Below are 7205 nucleotides of genomic sequence, written 5' to 3'. Positions count from 1 at the left end.
TATGGGTGCTGCAGGCAGGCCTGTGCTAATAAGTGTATAATGGCCCTCTTTTATATATGACATATTTACCCATTTCACTGGGGGGGGGGGGAAGAGGAAGGGGAAATGTACATGTGACACACTTTTACGTTTAATCTGTATAATTAAAACTTTTCTAAGTCTATACAATCAATAAAACAATAAATCAAGCCCTGATTCATAGTATTTGCAAAATCTGGCCTCAGACACCTACAAGTTGTATGACCCTGGGAAAGTCACTTCACCCATATTTACCTCAGTTCCTCTTCTGTAAATGGGGACACGCTGGAGGAGGAAATAGCAAACTCCTTCAGTATCTTTGCCAAGAAAACCCTATGGACAGATCTATAGTGTCACAAACTAAATCCATGGTGTTATGCAACTAAACAACAACGACAATGACAACAGAATGCTCACTCTAAAAATTTAACATTTGGCTCTCCTGGTTGACTGGAGCTGGTTGCAGCATATTCCTGGCTACAGGAGAAGATGAGGTGAGGGTGGGGAGAGGCACAGAGCTAGGAACAGTAGTGGGTCCCTGGCCTTTCAGTGAAACAATTTCAGGGAACACAGAGAAAGGGAGCACAGAATTAGAAGATTGAGCTCCTGACTTTCTGCACACTTTGTTCTCCCTTCCTCTACCTCCTCTAAGCCTGTTACTTATTCCCTCATCTTGGTTCATAGCCAAAAGATTAAGGTTCCAACCTTGAAGGTTCTTTGCCAAGCTGGTAATGGTGGAAACAATGCAGCAACTTTGTTCAATGTTTTCCATTTACTGTTGGTGATTTTCCAGCAGGAATATCACTTAAAAGCCCCAGTCCTCTCTCTTTTCTTCCTGTGCTGGCTGGAAACTAAACCCACATCATCCCCTTTCAGGCTGTAGCACCTAGAAAATTCTCTAAGACCAAGAGGAACATCAGCACTTAAATGATTCTAGCAAGAAGTCCAGCTATTCTTAGTAACTCATTTCTGCATCCCGATCTTTCTGTGCACATAATTACTTCCTGTATCTAATCTAAATCTCTCTTCTTGCAAAGAAGTACAGTTCCCTTTGTCCCACCTTGGGAGGAAGTGAAGAGGGATTGGGCATCCTTACAATAATCTTTCATTTACTTTCAGACACTGAATAATTCAATTTCCTCTGGACTCTTCTAGTTTGTGTTTTATTCAGCTATCTAAATCACAAGCTGTTTGGGCACCCAGAGTGACTGGAAAACCTTCCCAGACAAATTGTAATCCTGAAGTCCTAGAATGATTTTTTTTCCATCTTTAATTTTAAGATTCTGCTCTCTGATGGGCTTCCTGTGATTGGCAGAGGACAGGGCCAGTTATTAACAAAAGGGGAACAGTACTCAGTGATTGCATCTGGTTTCCAGGTGTGGTGCTAATATACAGTACTGTTTTATAATATTTGTAGACATTTATATGAAAAGGCAGGTTACATCAGCTTTCCACTGAGGGTTAGCTGGGACTTAGTGCCTCAGACCAACCAATCAGAACCCAAGCAACCTCTGGAAAGAGGATGCCAGAACATGAGGCAAGGGTCTGTTGGCCGCTGAATTTTCTGTAAAGTTAGGCTTCTACATTATATGTGATATACATTGCCTATATGTGTTCCACGTTGTGTCTTTGCTTTCCCGTCCTCTCAAGATTTTACCTTTAGTTACAGCAATTGCTTATAAGGGCTTATAACCTGATCTGTTACAAACTGAACTTAATCACACAGTTTTATGCAGCTCGAGGGTGGGGGCAGGTTTCATTTTTGTTTTTTCATCTCAGGGTCCAGCACTGGGCTAAGTGATTAATAAATGCTTGTGGATTCATTGATTCTTAATCCCATCTGTTTATTTCATCCCAGGAGCCTTCATCCTCTTCCTTGGGTTCTTTAAACACAGTTGTTTTTTTTTAAACACAGTTCCAAAAATTGATTATACAATTATAGAGTCCTGCCTCAGACACACATTGACTGTGTTCTTGGGAGAGGTAATGCTCAATTATGCTCAATCCCCAAAACAATTAATCTAAAATATTATCCTACCCCAAACTGGTAAAACAAGTTTCTCCCCTCCCTCAACCCCCTACTGCCTGTATCCATGAAATTATATTATGAAGAGAGGGAGTGTGGCTACATAGGAGTCCATCAGAAAAAACGTGTGTGTGTGTGTGTGTGTGTACTACCAGAGCAATATGTCAGTAATGTGATGTGACAGTCAAAAAAAACTCATGTGATTATAGGCTGCATGGAAGAACACTGACTCCAGGACTGGGGAGGTGATTATTTCACTGGACAGTATTTCACTCAGAGCAGCTGGACCTGGAGTCAGAAAGACCTCAAGTTCAAATTCAGCCTCAGACACATGACATTTGTGAGACCCTGGACAAGTCACTTAACCTCTGTCTGCCTCAGTTTCCTCATCCATAAAAAAGGGGTAGGGGTAATAACAGCACCTACCTCCCAGGATTGTTGTGAGGTTAAAATGAAATAATAATCATAAAAGTGCTTCACATAAGTGCCTGGCACAGTTTAGGCACTAGATGAACGTTAACTATTGCTATTATTATTGTCAGTCATATCACATTTGGTATATTATGGTCAGTTCTAGTCACACAGGTGAATTGTTAAGTGGGAGCCCATGTACAGGAGGGAGAATATGAATGATGGTTAAGGGCCTTGAGTTCATACCCTGAGAGGTTCAGGTGAAAGAACTTGGGGCTACTTGGCCCAGAGAGAAGACTAGGGTTGGGAGGAGGTGTGTGGCACAGACAAGTAGCTGTCCTGAAATATCTGAAAACTGTCATGTGGAGAAAAGATTAAATTTGTTCCATTTGGCCTCAGAGAGCAGACTCAGCTTGATCAAAGGAATACTCTGATCAGCAGCAGAGGTTGGGGGTTGGAGGGGGAAGGCAGGTAGGTGGTCCAGTGGATAGAGCACTGGTCCTGCAGTCAGGAAGACCCCAGTTCAAATCCAGCCTCAGACACTCACTAGCTGTGGGACCTTAGGCAAGCTACCTAATCCTGATTGCCCCCCCCCCCCGAAAAAAAGGAATACTTGAGAGGTAGATTTAAGCTGAATTCAGGAAAGACTTCCTAATAATTAGAGATATCCATAAAGGGGAATGGATTGCATTGAGAGACTGTGTGTTCCCCCCTCACTGGAAGTCTTTAAGCTAAATCTGAATAGCTAGATTAGATAGATAGTAAACACTTTAGTTGTGAACATTGTTCAGTCATTTTAGGTCGGGTCCAACTCTTCATGACCCCATTTGGGATTTTCTTGGCAAAGATTTACGAGAGTGGTTTGTCATTTCCTTCTCCAGCTCATTTGATAGATGAGGAAACTGAGGCAAACAGGGTTAAGTGACTTTCCCAGGGTCATACAGCTAGCAAGTGTCCAAGGCTGGATTTGAACTCATAAAGATGAGGCTCTCAGACTCCAGGTCTTATGCTCTATCTGCTGTAGCCACCTGTAGCAGCAAGCAACCCAGCATCCCCAGGGTGGCTGCCAACACAAGTTCTTAGATCTGCTTTTCTAAAGGAAAACAACTCAAAATGGGTTAACAATCTTGCTTTAATCAAACATAAGTCATTTACCTAGTTCAGGGGGAAAAGGTCAGCACCCAGAACTTCAGAGAATACAAACAAGTTACAAGCAAACAACAAATACAGAGAAACATCAGTAGACAGGCTTCCAACTGTCTGACCATTACATCCATACCTAGTCAGTTACCAGAGAGGGAAGCACCAACATCTGGGTTTTCAAAGTAGGGGGGCTCAACGGCTGCCCAGAGTCTTGTCTGGTCAAATCACACAATTCTTATCACAGTGAACCCCAAAGCAAAACCTCACATCAGGGTATATATAGCCTCCTGGGTCAGAGAATGTCACAGCCCTCTAGAACCGCTGCCCAATCAAAAAAGCAACCAGGTGTAGGCATTCCTGAAAAACAAGCCTCCCATGTGACCACATTCAGCCTATTATGGGGCAGAGTATATTTTCAAATCAAGGAAGGTTCTCAGAGTCACTTAAGCCTATCAAAGGGCCTAAGAGCAGAGAAGATCTTAAATTCCTATTCCCATAACACCACCTAGCTGCCTTAAAAACACTTTTAAGACACTGGTCTCTGGGTGGGCTCAACCACAGTTAGCCAAAAAAGAGAAAAAAGATTTTAAAAATTCAATAAAAGCAATCAATATATCCCCCAAAAAAGCTTATGTCACATGCATTTGTTCACATTTTAAATTCAACTTGTAACTTTTAAAGCAGTCATACTCATTTGTGAATCTTCCTTCTCTTCAGTGCAGTTTTTAAAAATGCTTTAAATCCCCTGCTTATTTTTCTTCCTTTCTTGCCCCCCCCTCTCATTTATTTCCAGTTTAAAGTAAAAAAAAAAAGGAAAGAGAAAACTTTATAAACTTGATAATCAAACAAAATAAATTCCCAGCCCCCTTCACAGGACTGGGAAGAAGTTTAAGAGGTTACATAGTAATAGGGAAAAAACCAACAGATAAAGGAGAGCTTGGAATGGGGAGAGGGTGAGAATCATGCAGTGGGCATTCTTTTCTGGGTATGTGGCAGACTAGAAAGCCACTGGGGTCTCCCCCGACTCCAAAACTCTGAAACGATGACACTGTTTATGACTTTCTGTCTGACCTTAAAGAAGTTACTCAAGCTCTTCTTGGTTATAATAGCTGACTCTTCAAGGTTTTCAAAGCACTTTACAAATATATTAGCTCATTTTATACCTACAACAACCCTGGAAAGCTACATGCTTCTATTATCTTCATCTTACAAATGAGGAAACTGAGGTCTATGGAGGTGAAATAGCTTGCCTGGGGTCATGAAATAATTAAGGTGGGATTCAGACCCAAAAAGTCCTACAGTTTAGCCACTGTACCCTGCTCTCTCTACATCTCACAATCTGGCCCTCAAATACCTCCTTGGGACAGTAAACATTAATATTTCAGTGAATCTGTGCTCTCAAATTATATCCAAAATAGGTAGTATCAGAAATGAGATCTGAACTGGATTTAGTGATGAAAAGGACAGTTTCTTTTTTAATGAGTTTCTATTGATGCCTTCTGTTTCTTGCATCATCTATAATTATACCCAATATCTGTCCCCCTCTCTTTCCCAGAGAGTCATCTCATATAATAAATAGTATTTTTTAATAGGAAAAAAAAAGTCAGACCACCTGATGGATACATTGAAAAAGTCTGAAAACATGTGCAATGTATAACACCTGTGGACCGCCAGCCTCCATAAAGATGTAGGTTCTGCTGACTTCTGCTGACTTCACTCTGCATCTGTTCATGGAAGTCTTTCCAGGCTTCTCTGTATTCACTACATATGTCCATTTCTTATAGCACAGTAGTATTCCATAGATCCATGTATACCACAATTAACCATTCCCAACTTATGGATATCTACTTCGTTTTCAATTCTCTGCTGTCACAAAAAGTGCTGCTATAAATATTTTGGTGCATATGGGGACTTTTTTCTTATTAATAGCTTTGTTATAAAGAAATCTGGAAAGACTTATATGAACTCATGCAGAGTGAAATGAGGAGAACCGGAAACATTACATATAAAGAGAAAGAACTCTGAAAGGCAGAACACTGATCAACACAGTGACCAACCACAATGACTTTAAAGATATTCTGCCCTCTGCCTAATGGAGAGGTGATGAACTCAAGATGCAGAATAAGATATTATGCTATCAGACAAGCCAATGTGGGAATTTATTTTGTTTATCAAGTTTATAAAGTTTTCTCTTTCCTTTTTTTTTTACTTTAAACTGGAAATAAATGAGAGAGGGGGGCAAGAAAGGAAGAAAAATAAGCAGGGAATTTAAAGCATTTTTAAAAACTGCACTGAAGAGAAGGAAGGTTCACAAGTGAGTATGACCGCTTTAAAAGTTACAAGTTGAATTTAAAATCAAATTACCATATAGTGTTCCAACATCACAAATAAGTATAGCAGCTTTTAAAATTACAAGTTGAATTTACCATGAGATCGAATTACCAAATAGTGTGCTAGCCTCTGGCCCATTAGGAGTATAGAGTACATAGCAACACTATGATTGTTGGACCTTTGGCAGTTGAGGGTCTATCAATGAAACTGTTTTATCCAGATTAAAAATTTGGTGAGGTATTGCAACCATAATAACAATACTCACAATATTAATAGCTAGCATTTATATATCTCCTTATGGTTTTCAAAACTCTGTGCATGTTATCCATTTTAATGGTACAGGACACTATTAAGTGAAGGGACACATATGCACTGAACATTTCATGTCACAGGGATTATATGTTTTTATATATATTTGATATATACATACATAAATGCACATTATTTTTTATAACAGCATAGAATGTCACTTTTTTTTCTCTCAACTCAGAAAAGATGGGGTTTTTTTTGCCTCTTCAGAAGGATATTGTAGATAGTTTTTTACTGTTTCCTTGTCACTGTATCAGCTAATTAATGTTTGGGAAAGGAACAAACTTGTTATATTTTTAGCTATCTTTTATTTATTTATTTACTTTTGTAGAATGTGAGCTCTGATAAGAATTATCGTGATTGCCAAAGTGTCATATTGTTAAAAAGAGAAAAATATAATAAAGTTTTGCAGTTTCTTTCTTCTTCCCCCTCCCCCCCCATTTTATGACTGGCATTTGCAAACTGTTTTAAAATATCTCATTTGATCCTCCCAACAGACTTGGGATGGCAAGTGCTACAATTACTCCCCCCCACCCCCATTTTACAGCTGAGGAAACTAAGGCAGGCAGAGGTGAAGTGACTGGCCCAGAGGTGAAGGGTCCCACTGCTAGGCAGCGTCTGAAGCTGCATTCGAATTCAAGTCTTCCTGACTCGAGGCCCGGAGCTCTGCGCACTGCGGAGCCCCTTAGGTGCCCCATTTTATTGTGGTGTTTAAGTTCAGAACTTTAAAAAAATTTTAAATAAACCGGAATCCCCAAACTAAAGACAGCTTTCAGGGAATCTGTAAACGCTGCAGGAGGCTAAGAACCGCCCCTGCCGCCGACCTTCTGAGCAGACATTGGCTACCAGGGCGGCCAATCTCGGGAGGACTCGAAGCTCACAGGAGCCTAGGAGCAAGCGTGACTGGCTTCCTTCAAGCCATTTAAGGGGAACTAAGGTGGGCCCACGGCTTACAGCGCGCACGCGC

This window comes from Petaurus breviceps, unplaced genomic scaffold (assembly GCF_028583685.1).
Source record: "Petaurus breviceps papuanus isolate PSGF00001 unplaced genomic scaffold, PetGlider_PUasm1.0 176, whole genome shotgun sequence".
NCBI classification, from domain to species: domain Eukaryota; kingdom Metazoa; phylum Chordata; class Mammalia; order Diprotodontia; family Petauridae; genus Petaurus; species Petaurus breviceps.
This window is presented reverse-complemented; position numbering follows the sequence as displayed.